The sequence below is a fragment of the Panthera uncia genome, assembly GCF_023721935.1.
Source record: "Panthera uncia isolate 11264 chromosome A3 unlocalized genomic scaffold, Puncia_PCG_1.0 HiC_scaffold_11, whole genome shotgun sequence".
In the NCBI taxonomy this organism is placed as follows: domain Eukaryota; kingdom Metazoa; phylum Chordata; class Mammalia; order Carnivora; family Felidae; genus Panthera; species Panthera uncia.
The window spans coordinates 41,269,759-41,292,682 of record NW_026057578.1 but is presented as its reverse complement, the minus strand read 5'-3'; positions in this window follow the sequence as shown (position 1 = coordinate 41,292,682).

Below are 22,924 nucleotides of genomic sequence, written 5' to 3'. Positions count from 1 at the left end.
ATGCGGGGCTCAAACTCACGGACTGTGAGATCATGACCTGAGCTGAAGTCGGACGCTCAACCGACTGAGCCACCCAGGTGCTCCAAAATGGAGCAAGGAGGCCATTAAGGAAATGGGCCCTTATGCATGTCTTCACTAAATAAAACCATGAACCTTTGAATTGGGCCAAACTCCAAATACTCCAAGGACTTTGCAACCTGCTACAGTAACAGACTTGGCTTAGTGATAGCTTAGCAACCAGCTATGTCTACCAAGATGTTTTCTGCCACCAACACCAATCAAAATCTTTGGAAACAACCTCTACAAGTGTCCCATTTTGTTTTTTAAAACTCCTGGCTTCGGGGCGCCTGGGTGGCTCAGTCGGTTAAGTGTGCAACTTCGGCTCAGGTCATGATCTGACGGTTTGTGAGTTTGAGCCTTGTGTCAGGCTCTGTGCTGATAGCTCGGAGCCTGGAGCCTGCTTCAGATTCTGTGTCTCCCTCTCTCTCTGCCCTTCCCCCACTCACACTCTGTCTCTGTCTCTGTCTCTCTCAAAAATAAAAATTTAAAAAAAATTTTTTTTAAATAAATAATAAAAAAAATAAAACTCTTGGCTTCTGTTCCTTAGTGGGACACAATTTCAGTTACTACCTGAATCTATACTCCCCAAATGATACTCCCCATCACTTTGCTTCAGTCATCACATGGGGGACTCCTGTGTGTCTGTCTCTGTGTCTCTTCTCTTCTTAGAAGAACACCAGTCATATTGGATTAAGGGCCCACCCTACTCTAGTATGACCTCGTCTTTACTAATTACATCTGCAAAGACCCTATTTCCAAACAAGCTCATAGTCACAGATGTCAGGCGTAAGGACTTCAACTCACCTTTTTTTGTGTAGGCGGCAAAATTTAACCCACAATATGAGGAAAAGAAAGGATGCCCCTCAGGTTCCAGCACAAATCCTTGAAGGAGTAGTAGTGAATGGTGTTGAGGCGCAAGCAGGCTGGGGGAGGCAGCTGGGGAATCCAGCACTTATGTTGAATGGGTTAAATGTCACTTAACAGTGAGATGCCCAGGTGGGGATGTCAAGCAGGTAGTTGGATAGACAAGTCTAGAGATCTCTGGGTGGATATCTGAACAAGAAGCCCAATGATGAGGGTACTGTATCCTGCTAGGTGACAAGCAAGAGAGTGCAGGATAACTGGATGGTGAGAACAGAGAGAAAAGCCTAGAGCCCAGGGGACCTCCATTGAGTATCTCAGTTCATAGAAGAGGAAATCAAGGCCGATGGTCTTCTAGTAAATGTTTAACAACTTGTGCTCACTTTGCCAGCACATATACTAACTACTAGCTCTCCAGGGGGAGGAGAGGAGAGAAAGCCCTGATTTGCAAAGTTCACCAACTCCTGTGGTGTCAATATTCCTGCCATGGTCACTGGCTTGAAAAATTCCTGAAATTTAAAAATTGATTTCTTACAAGCTGGTACAAGCTGGCTTGAACACATCTCTCCTGCTTCAAGCTAAACCATCAGCCTACCCTTTATGGGCCTTAGTGTCTTTATCTATGAAATGAATGGCTGCTCCAAATGGTTTCTTCAAAGTCCCTTCCTGCTCTCACATAGTGCAAATCCTAACAGCAAAACTTGGGGTCTGTCCTGATGGTCATGGGCCTTTTGAACACAGTATTTTCCAATTAAACAGTTGAATGGGTAAGGTATAAGTAGTGACACTCCTGTTCAGTGACTGTCAGCTCCTGGCTTTCAGATTTATAGGCAATCACATAGAGGAGGAAGGCTGGAAACTACTCTCTCGCTCTCTGGAGTCCTGTTGGCAAGTCTAAGCTCTCTTTATCTCTCCTCAATTTGCCCTGCCCTTGCCCCAACAGGTCAACTACAGGCTACCCCTTGGACAAGGTCTGCCCTTGAGTGTGAAGAGGTCCATAGAAGCCCTGAAAGAGGACTCAGGCCACAGACAGAGGATTCTGAGGTCTCTGGACTCAGAGCATAATCTATTCAGAGAAGAGATAGAGGTTCTGGTGGTTACAACTACTTGGTCCCATGGACTTGGAGGGGCTTTTCTTCCCCCTCTTGCCTAAGGGAGATGTCAAAACACATGGATTATATGAAATCAAGTACGGTTAAACCTTGGTTTGTGAGCACAATTTATTCTAGAAACATACTTGTAATCTAAAGCTCTTGTATATTCAAGCAAATTTCCCCTTAAGAAATAATGGAAACTCAGATGATTCGTTCACAACCCAAAAAATATTCATATAAGAATGATTATAATACTGTAATATAATACAAAATAACAAACAAAATAGAAAATATAGAGAAAATAAACAAATTAACCTGCACTTACCTTTGAAAACCTTCGTGGCTGGTGTGAGGGAGACCAGAGAGAGGAGGGTTGCTGTGTAGGACAACTTTCACTATCACTAACAGAACCACTGCTATCTATTGGCTCAATGGAATCTTTTTCTGCATGGGGCCATTGTATATACTTGCATGGATGTTGACTACAGTACAGTATTAATAAACTCTTGTCATATGCTGTATTTAATGTAACTGACAATAAGGCAGCAGAGGAAAGGGTCTATATCTGACCTGGAATGAAGCAAAGCATTCCTAAGCTTACTCTTGTTTGGAAAAGCAAAGGACTGTCCATGGGTGCTTTGAAGTGACAAAAAATACACTAGCGCCAATAGTGGGCACCTTCCAACATTCTGAAAAATCACGGATTTCTGCCAAACACCGTGGCCTAAGACTGAGCATCCGAGCATGGGAGACAGTCACTTGCAATCCCACAGCAAGAGAGAGAGAGAGAGAGATAAGAACCATTGGCTCATTTGTGATCATGTGACTTTCGGTGTCACGTACTACTCATATTGCAAGACACTGCTCATTTATCAAGTTAAAATTTATTAGAAATGTTCGCTTGTCTTGTGGAACACCCATAGGAGAAGTTACTCGCAATCCAAGGTTTTATTGTAATAGGAAAGAACCTACTACATGTGTGACACATAGTAGGTGTTAAAAATGGCGGACTCCATTTCTTCTCATGGTTGTATTTGACTAAAAGAGGTTCTTTCTATAGGAATTAAATATATATGTATTAAGCACATGCTTTATACTGTGGGAGACACCAGCTGTGTGTAATACACTATCTCTGCTCTCATAGGCATTAAAAACTTGTTGAAGAAAGAAGACACTTCAAAGGTGTAACTGATCCAAAAGGCACTTTATGAAATGTACAAAATGGTGCATGACCTGGCTGTATGGAATACAGAGAAGTGGGAGAATTTGAACTTGGAACTTCAGAGAAAGCCACACAAAAGATGCTCTGGGAACAGACAGACAAATAAGGTCATATTCAGGGTCCATAGTCAAATTCAGGGACCCTGAGTGGGCTATAGAGTTGGAAAGCAATATTAAATAAACTGGAAGAGACAATGCTGATCAGTGTCTATCTTTGATGCTAGAAAATGAAGAGCCATTGAAGAATTGCTTTCTTTTAATGCTAAAAAAAAGTTAAAATAGTTACTCAGAGATTTTTAGGGGTTTTTTGCATGCAAATTGACCTTTGCAAGGGAGATGATCCAAAGGCTGTTAATGAACCAAGGCAAAAGAGGATTTATGAAAGAAAGGAGAAAGGAAAGAGAAAAACTATGGATGGTCTGGGAAAAGTGAACCTTGGTTTACTCGTTTTGGGTAAACAGATTTTCTGGTAGCTAGATAAAAAGTCAGCTGGAGCATCTGATCTTGAGCAGGTTAATAAGGTATTGAATACAATCATTTTATTTCTTTTCAGATGTGGGGAAAGCTTACCTTTTAAGTGTGGCACACACATGTGACAGGCCATCTCTTTGGAATCCCTGCATATTTCTTTCATTAGCATCTCCACCTTCCTTAGGCCACAATATACCATGTCTTTCTTCAGAGGTAATTTAGTGATGGTATAGGAAATTTTGAAAATCAGGCAGAAAATCACCCTTTTAGTACAATTTTTTAGCAGGGGGTATCACTTCATGGTCAATTTCAATTTTTTTAAAACATTTATTTAATTTTGAGAGAAAGAGACAGACCGTGAGGGGGAGAGGGACAGAGAGGGAGGGAGACACAGAATCCGAAGCAGGCTCCAGGCTCTGAGCTGTCAGCACAGAGCCTGACACGGGGCTTGAACTCACAAACCGTGAGATCACGACCTGAGCTGAAGTTGGATGCTCAACCGACTGAGCCATTCAGGCACCCCACTTCATGGTCAATTTCATATGCTTTTTGCCTCACATCACTTTTTCTCACTCCCAGCTCCTCAGGGGTTTTGGGGGAAGCGGTTAAAGAAACACCAAAAAAGAAAAAAAAAAAAAAGCAATATTTAGAGAAACAAAAATTCATAAGGAGCAAGTAAGAGGTCTTTCTAGAGTTGAAAGTTTGCTTGTGGAGGAGAAGCCTGGCTTGCTCTGAATGGTCCCAGAGCTCTTGAATTAAGACCAAGAGGTAAACATCACAGAGAGACACGTTTTACCTTGTAGAGCACACTGAAAACCGTGCCTGCTGTCTCAGGGTGGTAAGTCCCCATCATTGTAGTTCAGGTGAGACAGGAAGGATCACCTACCAGGGACACTTCTGCAGGTATCTAAGCATGGAATATGGGGCAGGAATGAATGGCATCTCGGAGCCTAACATTTAGCCTGTTGGGCTGCTCTGGTGTTCTATAGTTGTGAACAAATCATCTTAAAAAACAGTGTCTTGAGGGGCGCCTGGGTGGCTCAGTGGGTTGAGCGTCCGACTTCAACTCATGTCATGATCTCATGGTTCGTGAGTTCGAGCCCCGCATCGGGCTCTGTGGTGACAGCTTGGAGCCTGGAGCCTGCTTCGGATTCTGTGTCTCCCTCTCTCTCTCTGCCCCTCCCTTGCTCGCATTCTGTCTCTTTGTCTCTCAAAAATAAATAGACATTTAAAAAAAATTTTTTAAAAATAGTGTCTTGAGGGGCACCTGGGTGACTCACTTGAGCTAGTTGAGCATCTGACTCTTGATTTCGGCTTGGGTCATGATCTCACACTTCGTGAGATCACTCACTGTCAGCACAGAGCCTGCTTGGGATTCTTTCCCTCTCTCTCTGCCCTTCCCCTGCTCACGCACTCTCTCTCTCAAAATAAATAAATAAACATTAAAAAAATTAGTGGCTTGAGACTACAATAATCATTTGATTATTCTTTCTCACAGCTCTGAGGTTCAACTAAGCTCAGCTAGGCAGGTCTTGCTAGGGTATCTCACATCAGACAGTGGTTGGGGTTGGGATCCTCTCAAACACTCCCTCACTCCCATGTCCGCACCTGGGTTGGCAAGACTAAAACAGCTTCAGGGCTGGAATGCCTGGCATCCTTGGGCATTTCTCTCTCCCGTGTGCTCTTTTCAGTACTGTGACTTCAGAGGAATGGACCTCTTACAAGGTGGCTCAGAACTAGAAATGCACATGTCAGGAGAGCAATTAGAGAGAGAGAGAGAGAGAGAGCACATGTGCCAGGCAGAAGTCATTTTGCCTTGGTGATTCAGCCTCCAAAGTCCCATGGAATCTCTTCTGCTGTCCTCTATTAATTGAGACAGTCACAAAGACCTGCCCGGGTTCAAAGGAAGAGGACATAGACTCTACTCTTGATGAGAGAAGTGGAAAACTTCTTGAAGTTCATGTGGGACCAGAGATATTCTTATATTCACTTTGGAAAACATGAACTGCCACATGAGCTATCTCGTGGATGAGTTTTCTCCCATTTCTGGATGGGATGTCAAGGCAACATCATAACTCTCTTAAGGTGCCTCAAGCTTCTGGGGACATGGATGTCTCTAATATAATTGTCATAACAGGGGTCTGCAGTCTTTATGTGAGGAGAGATAGTTCTTCTTTTCCCAAGTTCTTGAGATCAACCCAGAACTGAAGAAAGGGGAATAAACAGGACAGACCTGATAGTGACATTCATGAATAGTTCAGGGAGCCAAACATGGGTCTAGATGCATGGATATGTATCCCTCTTCGCTGGGATTCTTGTGGAGAGGGAAACACTGTCAGCACCCACTGATTAGCCTTAATCTACAGGTTGGGAAAGATGGATTCTACATTTCTATCCATTTGCATCAGTGGGGGATCACGTTCAACTGCTAACAACAGAGATTCATTTGCAGTAGCTGGAACTCACAAAGGTTTATTATATAAAACACAGCTGAAAATCAGCAGGGCAGGGCAGTTCTGCAAATTCTTTGTGGGTCAGTCTTCCCCATATTTTTTTGCTCTGTTTTGCTGCTCTATTTTTCCATTTCCATTCAAAAGATCACCTCATGGTTCAAGGTGGCTGCTGGAGTTCCAGCTATTATATTCACATTCCAGGCAGCAGGGAGGAAGGAGGAAGCTTATCTCATTGTCTTTTATTTTTAGAGAGAGAGAGAGAGAGAAAGAGAGAAAGAGCAGGAGTTGGGGAGACAGGAAGAGGGAGTCCTAAGCAGGCTCCATACTTGGTGTGGAGCCCAGCATGGAGCTTGATCCCATGACCCTGGGATCATGATCTGAGCTAACATCAAGAGACAGAAGCTCAGTAGACTGAACCACCCAGGCACCCCTCACTGTCTTTTAAGTAGGCTTCTCAGAAGTCTCAAACTATATCACTTTGAACAGAACTTAGTTTTATGGGCTCACCTATTTACAAGCAAGGCTGGGAAATATAGTTTCTTAGCAGGAGATGTCTGAGGTTTTGTTTTCTAAAGACAAGAAGTGAAAATTAATATTTGCCTTATCTGTCAAATTTCTACTTAATGATAAAAAAAAGATACCCACCCAGTTAAATGAATCATAGAGACCTTTCTAGTGACATGTAATTGTGGTAACATTTCTTCTTTTTGAGTGCCTTCAAGAAATCAGAGATTTAATTCAATATTTCAAAATCTGAGATGGGAAATAGATTTTGTAGAATCTATTTCCACTCTGAACAGTTGATGACAGCATACAAAGCATGTTTTTAACACCACCTCACCGCCCCCCACCCCACACTTCTCCAATTTGGCCTTTTGGTCTAAATGACTGAAGTCACAGCTAATGCAAGATACAAGAGGACAATTTAAACCTTAAAGAATGGCATTAACTCTCTGCAGCATTCAGTGAGCTGGTCCCCGAGACTCTCCTTGACATGCTGGCAATTTAGGTAATTGCCGCTATTAAGACATTTGCATGTGTTACATACACACGAATGTGCATGCCCATCCACTCAGAGAATATCAGGAAGTGTTCTAGTTTTCTCCACCTGCAAACATCTAACCCTTGAAGGGCCACCTGAAGTTCCATTTCATTCCTGAATATTCTCCTAACACCTGTGCTCTGCCATGTCTCCCCTCTCTGTACTCAGAGACTGATTCTACTGTTTGCGTTTAATGATTAGTACCCAACATTTAACAAACATTTAAGAGAACGTATGGGCTGCCTGGGTGGCTCGGTTGAGTGTCCGACTCTCGATTGGGGGTCGGGTCGTGATCCCGAGGTTGTAGGATCAAGCCCGGCCTCAGGCTCTGTGCTAAGCATGGAGCCTGCTTGAGATTCTCTCCCTCTCCCTCTGCCCATCTCTCCTGCTTGTGCTCTCTCTCTCTCTGAAAAAAAATTAAATTAAATTAATTAAAAAAATTAAATTTAATTTAAAAAAAAGAGAATGTCTAACATGAGTCTCAAACACTTTAGGACCTCAGTGTGGTCTATTAGTGTCATATGTAGGATCCTTATCTCTCCAGGTTGAGTGTGAGCTCTTTGAGGGCCTCATACTTGTTTTATATCATTCCATTTTAAGCATTAATTATTTCCTGGGTTGAGAGATTGCTCTGGTTCTAGGCATCAGAAACTAGAGGAGTGTATACTAACCGGGTCATTGCATGTTTCCACTAAGGAAAAACAAAACAAAACAAAACAAAAACCTTATTCCAAATCTTTTTTTTAAATTATTTTTAATTAAACTCTATACCCAATGTGGGGCTCCAAGTCAAAATCTTGAGATCAAGAGGTACATGTTTTACTGACTGATCCAGCCAGGCACTGCCTGACTCCAAATCTTTGAGTGTCAAAAGCAAACTGGAAGACACATTCCAGAATAGTGTGAAAATGGGAAAGACAGACAATACCAAGTGTGGAATCACTGGAATGCTCATTGTTGGTAGGAGTGCAAATTAGTACAGCCACTTTGGAAAGCTATTTAACCGTATCAACTAAAGTTGAACATAGGCATATTTTATGACCCAGCAACTCCACTTTGACTTAACTACTCAATAGAAATGCCTATCAACAACAATAGCAACACAACAAACGTGCACCAGAATGTTCATAGCACTATTCATAATAGCTCCAAACTGGAAACTACCCATGTGTCTTTCAGCAGTATAATAGATAAAGAGATTAAATGAAATGTAAATTCAAACAATGGAATATTATAGGAAGACAAAAATGGGCAAACTCTAGCTGCATGAAACAACGTGGATAAATCTTACAAATACAACGTTGAGTGAGAGAAGCCAGGCATAAAATAGGCCTTGCTGTTTGGTTTCATTTATATGAATTTTAAAAACAGGCATACTAATCCATCCTATTGGAAATCAGGATAGAGGTTACCTGGAGTGGGAAGGGGTTGCCCATGGAAAGAGGCACAGTGAGGGTTTTGGGGGTGCTGTGAATGTTGTATTTCCCAGTCCGGGTGCTGGTGACATGGTTATGATGAAACACAAGCTGAGCTGTACACACGATGTTGCATTGTTATCTGAGTGTGTTACAGCTCAAAGAAAACATATTAGAAAACAAAGCCAGAAATGACAAGCTGTGGGATACAGTAGATAATCACCCAACGCAAACTTCCTGTCTTCCTGGGCATTATAAAAGGAGAGGGTTACTAGAAAACCTCCAAACTTTCTTATCACTCTAACATCCTATGGTTCTACGATTCTATTAAGAGTCAAGGGGCGCCTGGGTGTCTCTGTAGGTTAAGCGTCCGACTTCAGCTCAGGTCATGACCTCACAGTTTGTGAGTTCGAGCCCCCTGTTGGGCTCTGTGCTTACAGCTTGGGGCCTGCCTCAGATCCTCTGTCCCCCTTCCCCACTTGTTCCTCTCTCTCTCAAAAATAAATAAAACTTTTTTTTTTTAAAGAGCCCCTTGGAAAAGGACTAGAAGAAGAGTTCTTTGACTCTAGGTCACAGAAAGAAATTCCAATTGCCAGGTAGGAGCCTGGGACCAGGCACCCCATGTGTCCGAGCCCACTGTCCGGTGTCCCAAGACCTGGGAGAGGGCGGTGTGCAGCTGTGCAGAGCATCCTTTACTAAAGAGGCGAGAGAGGCTGGGAGGCTGGCTGCAGATACACCTTCTAGATTTCCTCTTCCCCTTCTCTTATACCATCCTCTGTCTCCCTTCCATTGTCAGCAGCTTTCCTGGCTGGCACCCTTGGTTTTCCAGGGCTGACAGTCGGTTGGGAGAAATGCCCCTTTTCTCTCCCTTTGTTGGCAGCTGTCTCAGTTCTTCTCATTATGGCTGTTCCTGTGAGCTCACAGGTCCTCTGTATTGTGTGTTCTCCACCCACCTAATAGCTGAAGTTGCCCTAGTTCCTTTTCCTGGCGGCACACAGCATTTCAAAGTTAAATATGTCAAAAGTCTCCCTCTCTGCCTTACCTCTCAATGACATACTTGTCCATTTCAGTGTGCTCCACTACACTGATGGCTCAGAAAAAATAATCAAGGGATAAAAATCAAGAATAGAGATGCTACAGGGGCACCTGAGTGGCTCAGTCAATTGAGCATCGACTTTGGCTCAGGTCACGATCTCACGGTTCCTGAGTTTAAGCCCCGCATCAAGCTCACTGCTGTTAGTGCAAAGCCCTCTTCAGATCCTCTCTCCCCCCTCTCTCTGCCCCTCCCCCACTCTCCCTCTTTCTCTGTATCTCTCTCAAAAATAAATAAAACATTTATAAAAAAAAGAATAGAGGTGCTACAGATGGGCAGAAGGATCGAAGGTGGAGATGGACATTGACCAGCACCTCCCAGCCAATCACTTAGTTATTAAGTAGTCTCTACTCACACGTGGGGACAGGTTACAGAAAACGCAAACAATGCCAGGTGTGCCCTCCACAAGCTCCTGACCTAAAGGGGATGCGGGATGCGGGCAAATGTAGAGGTAATCGACAAAGAGAAATCGCAAATGAATAATAATGCAACGATGAAATGGAAAAGACACAGGGACACAACAGGGGCCCGGGGGCCCCCAAGACAGTGCCAGTTGCATTAACAAAGCCTTGTGGAAGGCAGACAGGTTAAAATTGGAATCACTTTCAGTGCAGTCCAAGTCTGAGGCTGGTTTGGGAGATTAATGGAGCATGTGGCAGGCTGGCTCCATAATCATGAAATATAGACGGGACAGAAGTTGGCTCTGTGAGTTTCACTTGGGGGCTTCTTTTGTGGAAGATTATTTCCAAGGGAGGGAGAAGAAATAAGGGTGACTGTGTGAGGATGAGGAAATTTTTGAGCAAGGAGAAATAAAATCTAGTCCATGCTGGGAGATTTGTCAGGATAAAAATCGTGCAGGTTCTACCAGTTGTGCTTGGAACATTGTGGGAACTTGGCCTTTCCCCCTCCCACCCCCAGTGCATGGTCTGGGCCCTAGTCCTGCCTGCTTTGGGTCTGATGTGTTCACCGGGTCTCCAGAGGTAGACAGGCAGGGGAAGTAAAGAGTATCAGTTTATTCCTTCCACCCTCCATTCCCACCCCTGATAGAAAACACCAGTCATAGGGTGCCTGGGGGGCTCAGTCAATTAAGCATCTGACTCTTGGTTTCCGCTCAGGTCATGATCTCATGGTTTGTGAGTTTGAGACCTGCATCGGGGCTTGAGATTCTGTCTGCCTCTCTCTCTGCTCTTTCCCTGCTCACTCTCTATCTCTCTCTCAAAATAAATAAAATTTAAGCATTATTCTTTTATCCTTTAATGTTTATTTATTTATTTATTTATTTGAGAGAGAGAAAAAGACAGAGCATGAGTGGGGAAAGGACAGAGAGAGCGAGAGACACAGAATCGGAAGAAGGCTCCAGGCTCTGAGCTGTCAGCACACGCAGAGCTCAAACTCACAAGCCCTGAGATCATGACCTGAGCCAAAGTTGGACACTTAACCGACTGAGCCACCCAGGTGTCCGAATAAAAATAAACTTTAAAAAAAAGAAAAAGAAAAAGAAAAAAAATCTTAAAAAAAAATAAAAAAATAAAATACCAGTCACTAAACAATCTAATCCAACCATTAAAGGATGAGCCAGATGTGGTGAGATGTATCTCATCAACTTTTAATTTCTGTGGTTTTCTGGGCTGCAAACCAATTGGCTATAATAGAGAAAAATAGCCCAGGTTCTATGGGAAGTACATGAAGTAAAATACGATGCTGAAGACTGGATCTCACCACCTGCTTTCAGGATCATTGTCTAGAAAGTCACCAAAAGATGAAAACGGGTACAAAACTTAATAGTAAATGCCATAAGAGCAAACACTTTTATGGGGTTTACCATGTACCCAACACGATGTTCTAAGTACTTGGTCGAACCACAACCCTGTGATCGAGTTACTGTAACTACGCGCATTTTAGAGAAAGAAAGCAACTGAAGGACAGGGATGTCCATGTCACTCATTCATTCATTTGACAAATATTTTTGAGCTCCTACTGTACGCCCAGACACAGGAGGTCTGCTCAATTGCAGTCGACAGAAGGCACAGTCACAAGCCTAGCCTGCACAGGCTGTCATAACAAAGTACCACGGACTCGGTGGCTTAAAGAGCAGTTTATTTTCTCACGGTTCTGGAGCCTGGAAGTCCCCAGAGAGGTGGTTTCTTCCAAGGTCTCTCTCCATAGCTTGCAGATGGCTGCCTCCTCACCATATCCTCACACAACCTTTGCTCTGTGAATGTGCGTTTAAAAAAAAATTTTTTTTAATGTTTAGTTATTTTTTGGAGAGAGAGAGACAGAGAGAGAGAGAGAGAGAGAGAGAGAGAGACAGAAGGCGGGCAGGGGAGGAGCAAGAGGGAGAGGGAGACACAGAATCCAAAGCAGACTCCAGGCTCTGAGCTGTCAGCACAGAGCCCGACGTGGGGCTCGATCCCACAAACTGTGAGATCATGACCCGAGCCGAAGTTGGACCCTTAACCGACTGAGCCACCCCGAAGCCACTGTGAGTATGCATTTTTGATGTCTCTGTGTCCTAATCTCCTCCTCCTATAAGGACACCAGACAGACTGGATTAAGGCTGTGGGTCTCATTTTTAACGTAATCACTTCTTTAAAAGCGCTATTTACAAATACGGTCACATCCTGAGGTACTGGGGTGGGGAGGTTAGGGCCTCAACATATGAATTGGGGGTGGGGTAGGCATGGACACCACTTAGCTCCTTATAGCTGGGAAGACAATTGGATCCCTTGACCAAGGTCATGGAACCTTCACCTCATCCCTCTAAACTGAGATTGGAAGGTTTCTTTCCCCCAGTAACATCAGAATCCACCAAGAGTCTAACCCTGAATGCCTGTGGCGGGTGGAGGAGGAGGCTCACTGAGGCCGTTTCCCACATTGTTATCCAACGGTCTACTGACTGCAGTACAATGGTGGCTTGTGTGCACCAAGGGAAGCAACAGTGTCCAATTGCCCAGAGTGTTTGCTAAAAATGCTGAAAAGGAAACATCTGCTTATACTATATTCCCCCCACCTTTTTTTTTCTCTCTCTCAATGCTTCAAAAGCGAATAAAGTGGATTTCAGTAACCCTGCCACACAAAGCTGGATTCATGCCTTCAGTAATCCCTTCTATGCTTGTCACATTCATTCTTGCTCTGAGGCACTTCAAACACTGTTGATTTATTCTTCCATGAATCTGAATGAAGGTAACGCTGCGGAGCCAAGTCGCCCTCGCTCTTCGGGTGGGATTTCACGGTCTATCTGCCAACTCATTAAAAACACCCACCCCTTCCAGTTTTCCGGATTTATCCTGAATGTAATTTCTCTTAGTCTTCTTAATCTTGAAATAAAGAGCTTTTGGACCCCTCAGTGTATTATATCCACCAAAATATTCTTTTACTTCAATCCCTCTAGATGATTTGGAAGAATATTTAAAAATGTTTAAAAGGGACGTGAGTGTGGCTGAACAATCACAAGGCACTGGCTGCACAATGCTATCGAAATGTGTTCCCAACTTGAAATGTCCCGATCCCTTTAGAGGGCAGGGAAATAGTTCAGACGCAGCCACTCCTAGGAAGATAAAGATCCTTGTATGTTTCCACAGAACCATTTTTCTCTCTCCTTTTCAAGCCCTTTGTAAATATTCAAGATTTGGAAATCCAGGTAGTACACGGCATCATAACTGCTGGTCTGGAAGGGCTGCAGACAATTTGGTGCCGCATCTAACTCCCTCCTGCTGTAAGTTAAAAAGGCTGTCTTTGGTGGAGAACAAAGAGCAGCCATCTGCTTATTCAGGATCAGCCCCTTTTGTGCAGAAGAAGAAGCTGGAAGGATGTGCATTCTGTGCCCAGTTCCACTAGGGATTCCTTCTGTGACTTAAGAGATCATTTTACATCCCATCACCTCGCGGGTCTTCCCTTTAAGATGGCAGTGCTTTACCACATTCCTCGCTCAGGGGAGTCTCGTGCAGAACAATTAAGGGTTAATTAATTAATTACAGAACGACCGACCAAGAGAGATAATGAGGATTTCTGCTGCATTTCCTTGGCTTTGGGTAAGGCTACCCCTAAATCAACTTTAATCAGGCGTAGGCCTCAATTTTTCATTCGTAGTCACACTGTGAGGTTTCAAATGAGCATGAATCCCTTGAATATAATTTTTCCCAACTCAGATATTTTTTCCCTTGCAAGACTGATCTCTAGTAACTACTTCACTGGGTTAATCAATAAGTGTTCTTGCATTAAATTTCATAGTTCTGAGTCGATGAAAATGACAAGCATTTTTTCTTTGCTATTTAATGTGGGTTTTTGTTGTTGTTACTGCTGTTGTTGTTGCATATCTAAGTTAAAAGGAAAAAAATCCATATGAGTTTGCTTATGTCCAGCTTTTTAAAAAAAATTTTTTTAATGTTCTATTTATTCTTAAGAGAGAGAGAGAGAGAGACAGAGCATGAGTGGGGGAGGGGCAGAGAGAGAGGGAGATACAGAATCCAAAGCAGGCTCCAGGCTCTGAGCTGTCAGCACAGAGCCTGACACGGGCTCGAACTCACAAACCGTGAGATCATGACCTGAGCCAAAGTTGGACGCTTAACTGACTGAGCCACCCAGGTGCCCCTGCTTATGTCCATCTTTTATCTTCAGAGATAGCCCTGCCCAAACCCGGGACAGAATAATGGCACACCTTGGATGCAAAATCAATGACTTTGAGAAAGAAAAAAAAATCTCTGACCACCTGCTGATTATCCAAATGCTGGTTTTCTAGGGTGGACATCACCTATTTTCCTCCCCATCTCCCTCCTGGTGCTCACTCTGTTGACGGAAGATGGGCTGGAGTGCACATATGTAGACCAAGAAGGCTGCATGAATGGATATACTCCCTGCTGCTGGGAGGGCTGGCACGAGTTCTAAGCTCAACCCTAAAGAGCTGTAGTTCAAGTGCCTTTAACGTTTCAGACCAGTGATGCCCCAGGTGGTGGCTGAACTCTCATTTCCTTACCACCTGGTTCTATTCCAAACAGAATGGGATCTCTCATTCGTGTCCTGCAGAATGCAAGATACAGTTCCTCCACCATATAAAACAGCCCACTTCCCTCTCTCACGGCCATAGCAAATCACATCACTTTCTTGCTGAATGTAGAAAACTTCTCCCTTGGGCTAGAGGTGCAACCTCCACTGTTTCCAGTTTCCCAAAGAAATATGCTGTCACAGTCCTCAAGAAACATGTTCTGCTTGGTGAAGACAGCTCAATTTTATTCAACTCATTCAACCAATGTTTACTGATGATCAATGTGTGACATCACTAGGAGCAAACTACTAGGAACAGAAAGAAGGTATCAGACACAGTCTGCCTCGATGGGGTCAGAGTTCATCTAGAGGATAAGAGCCACATAGCAAGGCAAGAAGGTTAAACGCAAATTCACTGGTCAAAGGAAATCTGGTCAAAGACGAGTAAACAGAAAAAGTTTAAGAGAAGATGGAAGTTTTTCTTTGGGGATTAAGTATCCAAAGTCCAAATCTGGGAATACTCAGAACTCATTCTTGCAGTAGAAATTCCTATACTTTCGGGATGCCTGGGTGGCTCAGTCAGTTGAGCGTCCGACTCTTGATTTCGGCTCAGGTCATGATCCTAGGGTCGTGGGATCAAGCCCTGCTTCGGGTTCTGTACTGAGCATGGAGTTATCTGTACTGCTTGGGATTCTCTCTCTCTCTCCCCACACCCCTCCCCTTCTCTCTCTCTCTCTAAGAAGAAATAAAGAAAGGAAGGAAGAAAGAAAGAAAGGAAGAAAGAAAAATAAATACCTATTTTTGCTGGGTTCAGAAGAATTTCTTTTTGGTAAATTCTTACAGATAAATCCAAATTTCTTCCTACTAATAGTGGAGTGAGTAGAGGGATCCCAGAGATAATCCAACCCCCTCATTTAAAAAGGTTTATTTATTTATTTATTTATTTATTTATTTTGAGAGATCGCGAGAGATAACAGGGAAGGGGCAGAGAGAGAGGGAAAGAGAGAGAATCTCAAGCAGGCTCCATGCTATCAGCTCAGAGCCTGATGCAGGGCTTGAACTTACAAACTGTGATTTCATGACCTGAGCCAAAATCAAGAGTCATACACTTAACTGACTGAGCCACTCAGGTGCCCTCAACCCCCTCATTTCACATATTAGAAAAATCAAACTCCTAAGCTAAATGATTTGCCCAAAATCACATTGATAACAAATGGTGGACTGGGTCTAGAATTCAATTTTCCTGCTCAATCTCATGTTATATGGGAATAAAAAAGTTACTATGTATTTACTGTAATTTCCCACTGTATTTTTTCCTAATACCTTCAAATTTGTGGAGAAACCTTTAAGCTACATTAATAGAATTAATTAAAATATAATTCGATAGATTGCAAAATGGCCACAGATTCTTTAATTCTGTTACCCCTTGAATGTTTTCTTTACTTTATGACTGGCTTTAACCAATAGGGCATGAATGAGAGTAAGGTTAGCTGAGGCCTCAAGGGAGCTCATGCTTTGGGGCTTGCCCTCTGGCTGCTGTTGGAACACAGGCTCCATGTAAAGGAGCAGAACATAGCCTTCCGGATGATGAGAGACGCATGGACCAGTCAGACCAATTGCCCCCATCAGCCGACAGCCCAGGCAGCCCTCAGCCAAATCACCAACTGGCTACAAATCCATGAATGAGCCTGGCTGAACTCAGCCGAGCCTAGCACAGAACACCCAGTCAACTATTGAGCTAGATAAATGCTGGTAAGTCCCATAATAGTTGGTGATGGTTCATTGCAAAGCAAAAATTGGCTAATACAATGAATATAAGAATGAATAATAACCATTGAAGAAGTAAGTTCAAGCAGGAGGGTGCACGTTGCTAGTTGGAGTAAATGGTTAGAGGTTCCATTAAAAAAATTTTTTTTTAATGTTTCTCTATTTTTGAGAGACAGAGACAGAGTGTGAGCAGGGGAGGGGAAGAGAGAGAGGGAGACACAAAATCCGAAGCAGGCTCCAGGCTCTGAGCTGTCAGCACAGAACCCAACGGGGGACTCAACATCACAAACTGTGAGATCATGACCCGAGCTGAAGTCAGATGCTTAACTGACTGAGCCACCCGGGTGCCCCCAAAGGTTCCTTTTTAAACCTATACTTGATATTCTAGAGGGCAGAACCTTAGTGCTGAATTTGCTATTTTATGAAGGAAAAGGCAGAAGCTGTATGTTATCCTTTCTTCCCAGGAGAAACTTCCTTATGAGATGGAGACAACTTCTCATTACACTTGTTTCCTAATTTAATTTCGAGCCTTGGCCAATAACTGGCCACTAATTAACATGAAATTGCAAATGAAACTTACTATTAAGAGCACACACAGGCGTCTACACATGCACACATGCGTGCACAGGCACACACACACACGCGATGCTGGCAGATGCAGAATTGTGCCTCGTCTTACAGGATCATTTGTCCGGGAGACTGCATATTGTAATCTCTTCCAGCCAGAGCTCTGTTTACTGTGGATTTCTGCCAAGATAACCCTTGGCATTCTTCAAACAAAGATTTCTCTTTTACCAAGAACATCTCTATAATGCAATATGCTTTTCTGGAGTTGAAATATAACCCTGATAGAATATAAAGATAACTCCTTGTAATAAATAAATGAAACACTATATCCTGTGTTCTCTGAGAACAAAACTTAAAAGAAAAACAGTTTTTAAAGTCCATTCAGAAAGAGATAGGCTCCTGACAATATTTGGAAACTTCTTCCCACTGCATCATCTTAGAAGTTCTAGGAGAAATATATATCTTAAGACAAATACATAACCAGTTTGGAAAACAAGAAGAGGTGTTTTTGGTAGATCAGAAGGAAAATAAGATTGTACCATAAAAAGGAAAAGCCCACGTAGGAAAAGACTTCCATAAAATACGGGTGGCTTCCAGCCTAAAGGTAGCATAACTGGGAGTGGACAAGGATCTGGGTGGGGGTGGCTTCTGGATCGCTGGTTGGGATAATGCCAACAAACAAGCCAGATGGTTGACCACTCTTCTTCCCTTTCCACCTCCCCACCAGCTGGATGGTGCTCAACTGGACTGCCTTAATCTAAGTAAAGTGAATCTGGCAGCTAGATGGGAGAGGCATTGCACAATCCTCAGGGGAATGGTGACCAAAAGGAGTACTGGAAATGACCATGTCCGGAGCATGGCATGCTTTGCCTACCCACGCATCCTGTGCCCACCGTCTACTCCCAAACCCAGGCAGGGATGCAGTCCACCCCACCTAGAAGCAGATCCTTCTCATCCAGTGTAATCAATGATGGGTGGCCGTGACGAACAGACAAAATATTCACAGAATCAGGTGAACAGGAAATCAAGGCAAGAATCCACAAACATGTGAATGGATCAAAAACACGGACAAAGGCTCACCCAAATCAACAAATGGAGAAACGCAGTTAATACGGCAAACAGAAGAAGCTTTTAGAATGGTTGTAATCCCCATTCTTAAGTGCATCTTAAGAGGACACTGTAGCCATCAAAAACAATGAGTTGAAGATCTAGGAAAAAAGTTTTTTTTATGTTTATTTATTTTTGACACAGAGAGAGAGAGAGAGACAGAGCATGAGCGGGGGAGGGGCAGAGAGAGAGGGAGACACAGAATCTGAAACAGGCTCCAGGCTCTGAGCTGTCAGCACAGAGTCCGACGCGGGGCTCGGACTCACAGACTGCGAGATCATGACCTGAGCCAAAGTTGGGCGCTCAACAGACTGAGCCACCCAGGTGCCCCGATCTAGGAAAAATTTTTAAATGTGTTTTTAAAATTAAAAACCAAGTAATGGTGGGGTGCCTATGTGACTCGGTTGAGTGTCTGACTCTTGATGTCGGCTCAGGTCATGATCTCATGAGACTGAGCCCCATATCGGGCTCTGCGCTGACAGCATGGAGCCTACTTGGGATTCTCTCTCTCTCCCCCTCTCTCTCTCTGCCCCTCCTCATTCTCTTTCTCTCTTTCATAAATAAATAAATAAACATTAAAAAAATTAAACCGAGTAATGGGACAAACAGCAAAATAGACATTGATTGTCACATAAGTTGGTGGCCTAGAATAGGAATTCTGCCAGAATGCTGAACAAGAGGAGAAAGCATTATAAGGCAGAGAAGAAAAATTAAGGGATTTGGAGGAACAAGTCAGAAGTCCCAATATTGTCTAGTAATAATTCTGGGAGAGAATAGAGTGAAGGGTGAGCATGAGAACACTCAAAGCAGTAACAGAAAAGGAAGTCACTAAACTAAAGAAAAACAGCACTCGAACTGGGAGGCTTAGCTCTATACTATTGACAAGAGATATATCTATATTATAACCAGGCTGAAGGTTGAAAATAAATACATATAAAGCTCTATAAGGTAAAAGCTACCAAAAGAGGGCTGAAGACCAGTATTTCTAGGCAAATTGAAATCAGAAAACACTACAGGTACTAGAGGTAGTTCATACTGATAAAAGGAACAATGAGCCACCGCAACTGTTATAAACTCTATGCCCCTTCTTTCCCTGCTTTAGAATATTAAAAAAATTTTTTTAACGTTTATTTCTTATTGAGAGACAGAGAGACACAGAGCATGAGAGGGGAGGGGCAGCGAGAGGGGGAGACACAGAATCTGAAGCAGGCTCCAGGCCCCGAGCTGTCAGCACAGAGCCCGACATGGGGCTCAAACTCACAAACTGTGAGATCATGACCTGAGCCGAAGTCAGTCACCCAACCAACTGAACCACCCAGGTGCCCCGGTGCTTTAGAATATTTAAACAAAAAGTGAATAGAAGAAGAAAAACCTAAACAAATTCATCCCAACGGATACTAGTGATTACAACTGGGGAGGAGGGAGATTTGGAGATTTGGTTTAGACAATAAAGAAGACTGAGCCACTCAGGTGCCCCTAAAGAAGACTTTCCTAAATCTGTATTACTTGAAATTATTTTTACAAATAGATGGATCCATATATTAATTTTTCACATAATTTAAAAAATAAGAACTATATATTTTAGTTTGTACCCTACTTAATAGTACTTTACATATTTAAGCCGGAAAGAATTCCAACCCCAGCCCAAACTGGTCTTCCTTTCTCATTTACTAAAATCTTGTTCATCTCTGCCACATAGATTTTATCACTAAATATCTTGCCTTTTTGCACTGTTAAGTTGTTAAGTGGACTTCGATCGTGTAACTTCAATTAGGGTATCCTGGATGAAAAGGGTTTTTCTTATATTCTAAATAATAGCAGAATATTATTAATAGCATTCAGAAGTAGTGTTTTGTAATGAGTGCTTCTGATGTAGTACTATTTGTATTATCTCATTTAATCTTCTCAATGGCCCTTTAGAATAAGTACCAGGACAGATCCCACTTTACAGGTGGGGCAGTTGAAGGTTTTTTTTTTTTTTTCTTCTTCTTCCTTAGGCAGGATAAATAACTTGTCCAAATTCCCAGAGCAAATAACAACAGAAAGAACCAATATTTGAAAGTAGGTCGGTCCAATGCGGGATTCTGAATTTTAACCGCTGTAAACCGGTCTGGGCACACAGAACCTGCTCAACATAGGTTTTGATGGCTGTTGGCTGATTTCATGTCTCTTGGGCAGTCCCCTGGCTTCAACTCTCTTTGATGTCAAGAGAAGGGATCTGAATTGGAGCATTTGAAGTCATAATTAACGACTGTAGTCAGGGGAGGATCTCAGCAATCATTTTACAGGGGAAGAAAATGAAGCCCAGAGAGGTTAAGGGAGTAGTCCCAGGTCACAGAGCTCGATCCTGGAACAGCTAGTACTGAAACCAACTCTCTTAGCTCCTGGATGGCAAACGCAGCAGGTGCAGCTTCCAACCGGCCCGTCTGCCGCATTGTTGGCTAGGGCTCTCCCAGCTGCTCCCTCCCTGGCTCCAAGCCCCAGCACATAAACCGCCCACAGTGTGGCTTGAAGTGGACCACTCGACCCATCGCCATGGGCTTTTCCAGAATGAAGGTGTGAAAATCAGAAAGGATTCCAGGAGCAGAATACAGGACTTCAGACGGTAAAAGAGGTGCCAAGGGGAGAAAACCAGAGAAAGGTTACAGAATAGAATAGAAAGACAGAAAGATACAGAGAATAGAAAGATCCTGAGAAAATCCGGAAGGCAGAAGAACTGGGGCTGTCCAAGGGGGAGAGAACAGCTTCAGACAACCCCCAGAAGGACTGGATGAAAACCAACCAGAACCTTCTGTAGTCATTCCAGGGCTCTTGTTTCTTCTGTGGTTGCCTCATCTGTGAGTAGTCACCATGAGAAACACCTAACTGTGGCCTTTGTCTGGGGTACAAGCTGTAGTCTGTGAAATGACCTGTAAAATAAAACGGATTTTGTTTCCTTTCCTGTTTTTATAAAAAAGCTTTGTAAACATTTTCTTTAAACTGTGTGTTTCAAAGCCAGAGGTGTTTCAAAAATGAAGCCATGAACACCTCTTGCCTAGATTCTCCAATGGTTTTGCCACGTCTCTGTGTATTTTTCCTATTCTTTTTCTTGCTGAACCAGTTCAGAATTCATATATCTTAACTCTTTACCCCTAAATACCTCAACCTACATATCCTAAGAACAGGGACATTCCCTTCTGTAATTAAAACCTAATCATCCTGGTTATTTTACACTGGTACACTATTTAAATTTTTTTTTTAAATTTTTTTTTTTAACATTTATTTATTTTTGAGACAGAGAGAGACAGAGCATGAACGGGGGAGGGTCAGAGAGAGGGAGACACAGAATCTGAAACAGGCTCCAGGCTCTGAGCTGTTAGCACAGAGCCCGATGTGGGGCTCGAACTCACGGACCGCGAGATCGTGACCTGAGCCAAAGCCGGCCGCTTAACCGACTGAGCCACCAGGCGCCCCTTTAAATTTTTTTTTAATGTTTATTTATTTTTGAGAGAGAGAGAGACAGACAGACAGACAGAGTGTGAGTGGGCAACGGGTAGAAAGATAGAAGGAGACACAGAATCTGAAGCAGGCCCCAGGCTCTGAGCTGTCAGCACAGTGGGGCTTGAACTCATGAACCATGAGATCATGACCTGAGCCGAAGGCAGATGCTTAGCCAACTGAGCCAACCAGGTGCCCCTCGCTGGTACACTATTATTGTCGACTCTCCAGTCCATATTCAAATTGCACCAGCTTCTCTTAAAAATATTCTTTATAGGGGCGCCTGAGTGGCTCAATCAGTTAAGCATCAGACTCTTGGTTTCAGCTCAGGTCATGATCTCATGATTTGTGGGTTCGAGTACTGCATCGGGCTCTGCACTGACAGTGTGGAGCCTACTTGGGATTCTCTCTCTCTCTCTCTCTCTCTCTCAAAGAAACTTAAAAAAAAATGTTTTTTATAGCATTTTTTTCCCCCTGATCCAGGAACCCATCTCAGATCAAACACTGCATAGAACTGACATTTCTCCTTAGCCTCCTTTAATCTGGAACCGTTCCTCAGCCATTCTTTGTTCTTCATGACCTTGACATTTTGAATAGTACTAGCTGTCCCTCAGTTGGGGGTTATCCAGTGTTTTCTTGTGATGAGAATCATTCAGTTTTCATGGCAGGCCTCCTGCAAGAGTGAGGTTGTGTTCAAGTGCAATGGCTTTAATCACAAGGATTTTATATGGTATTAATCCTGTTTAAGGAGTGTAATGCTAAGTGACACCAAATTAACCAGGAACCAAGCCCTGAAGAGAGAAAGCACACTCAAAAGGGAGGTCAGTGTGTTGACAATACTCTCACTGCCTGCCCATTCAGTATGCAAAACAACTTCCTCTCAGTGAGCTCCCTTCACACTGACCTCTTTATTTCTACCACGAGGACACCACTGAGCGCCATTAATTTTTCTGCAGAAAGGAGGGGAAAAAATCTAGGCGGAAAATTACTCTTCATTTCAGTCTGCCCATAAATGCAAATGTAAAAACTCTCATTGTCAAACATAATCATTGCCCTTCGGAAACATCATAGCCTTCAAAGAATTTGAAGAGTTGGAAGAATTAAATCAACTGCCTAGTTTTCACCACTGAAATTTTTAAAAATGATGAGGTCAGCCTGTCACCTTTAAAGACGTCCATTTCATCGTGTGTTTATAGCCATGTTTGTGTTAAGGGTGTTGTGTTAAGCTTTCGTTTAAGAAGCTCATAATGTTGAGTTTCTGAACGCTAAAGGTACCTCCTGCATTTACTGGTTTCCATTTCCCAAACTCATCTCTT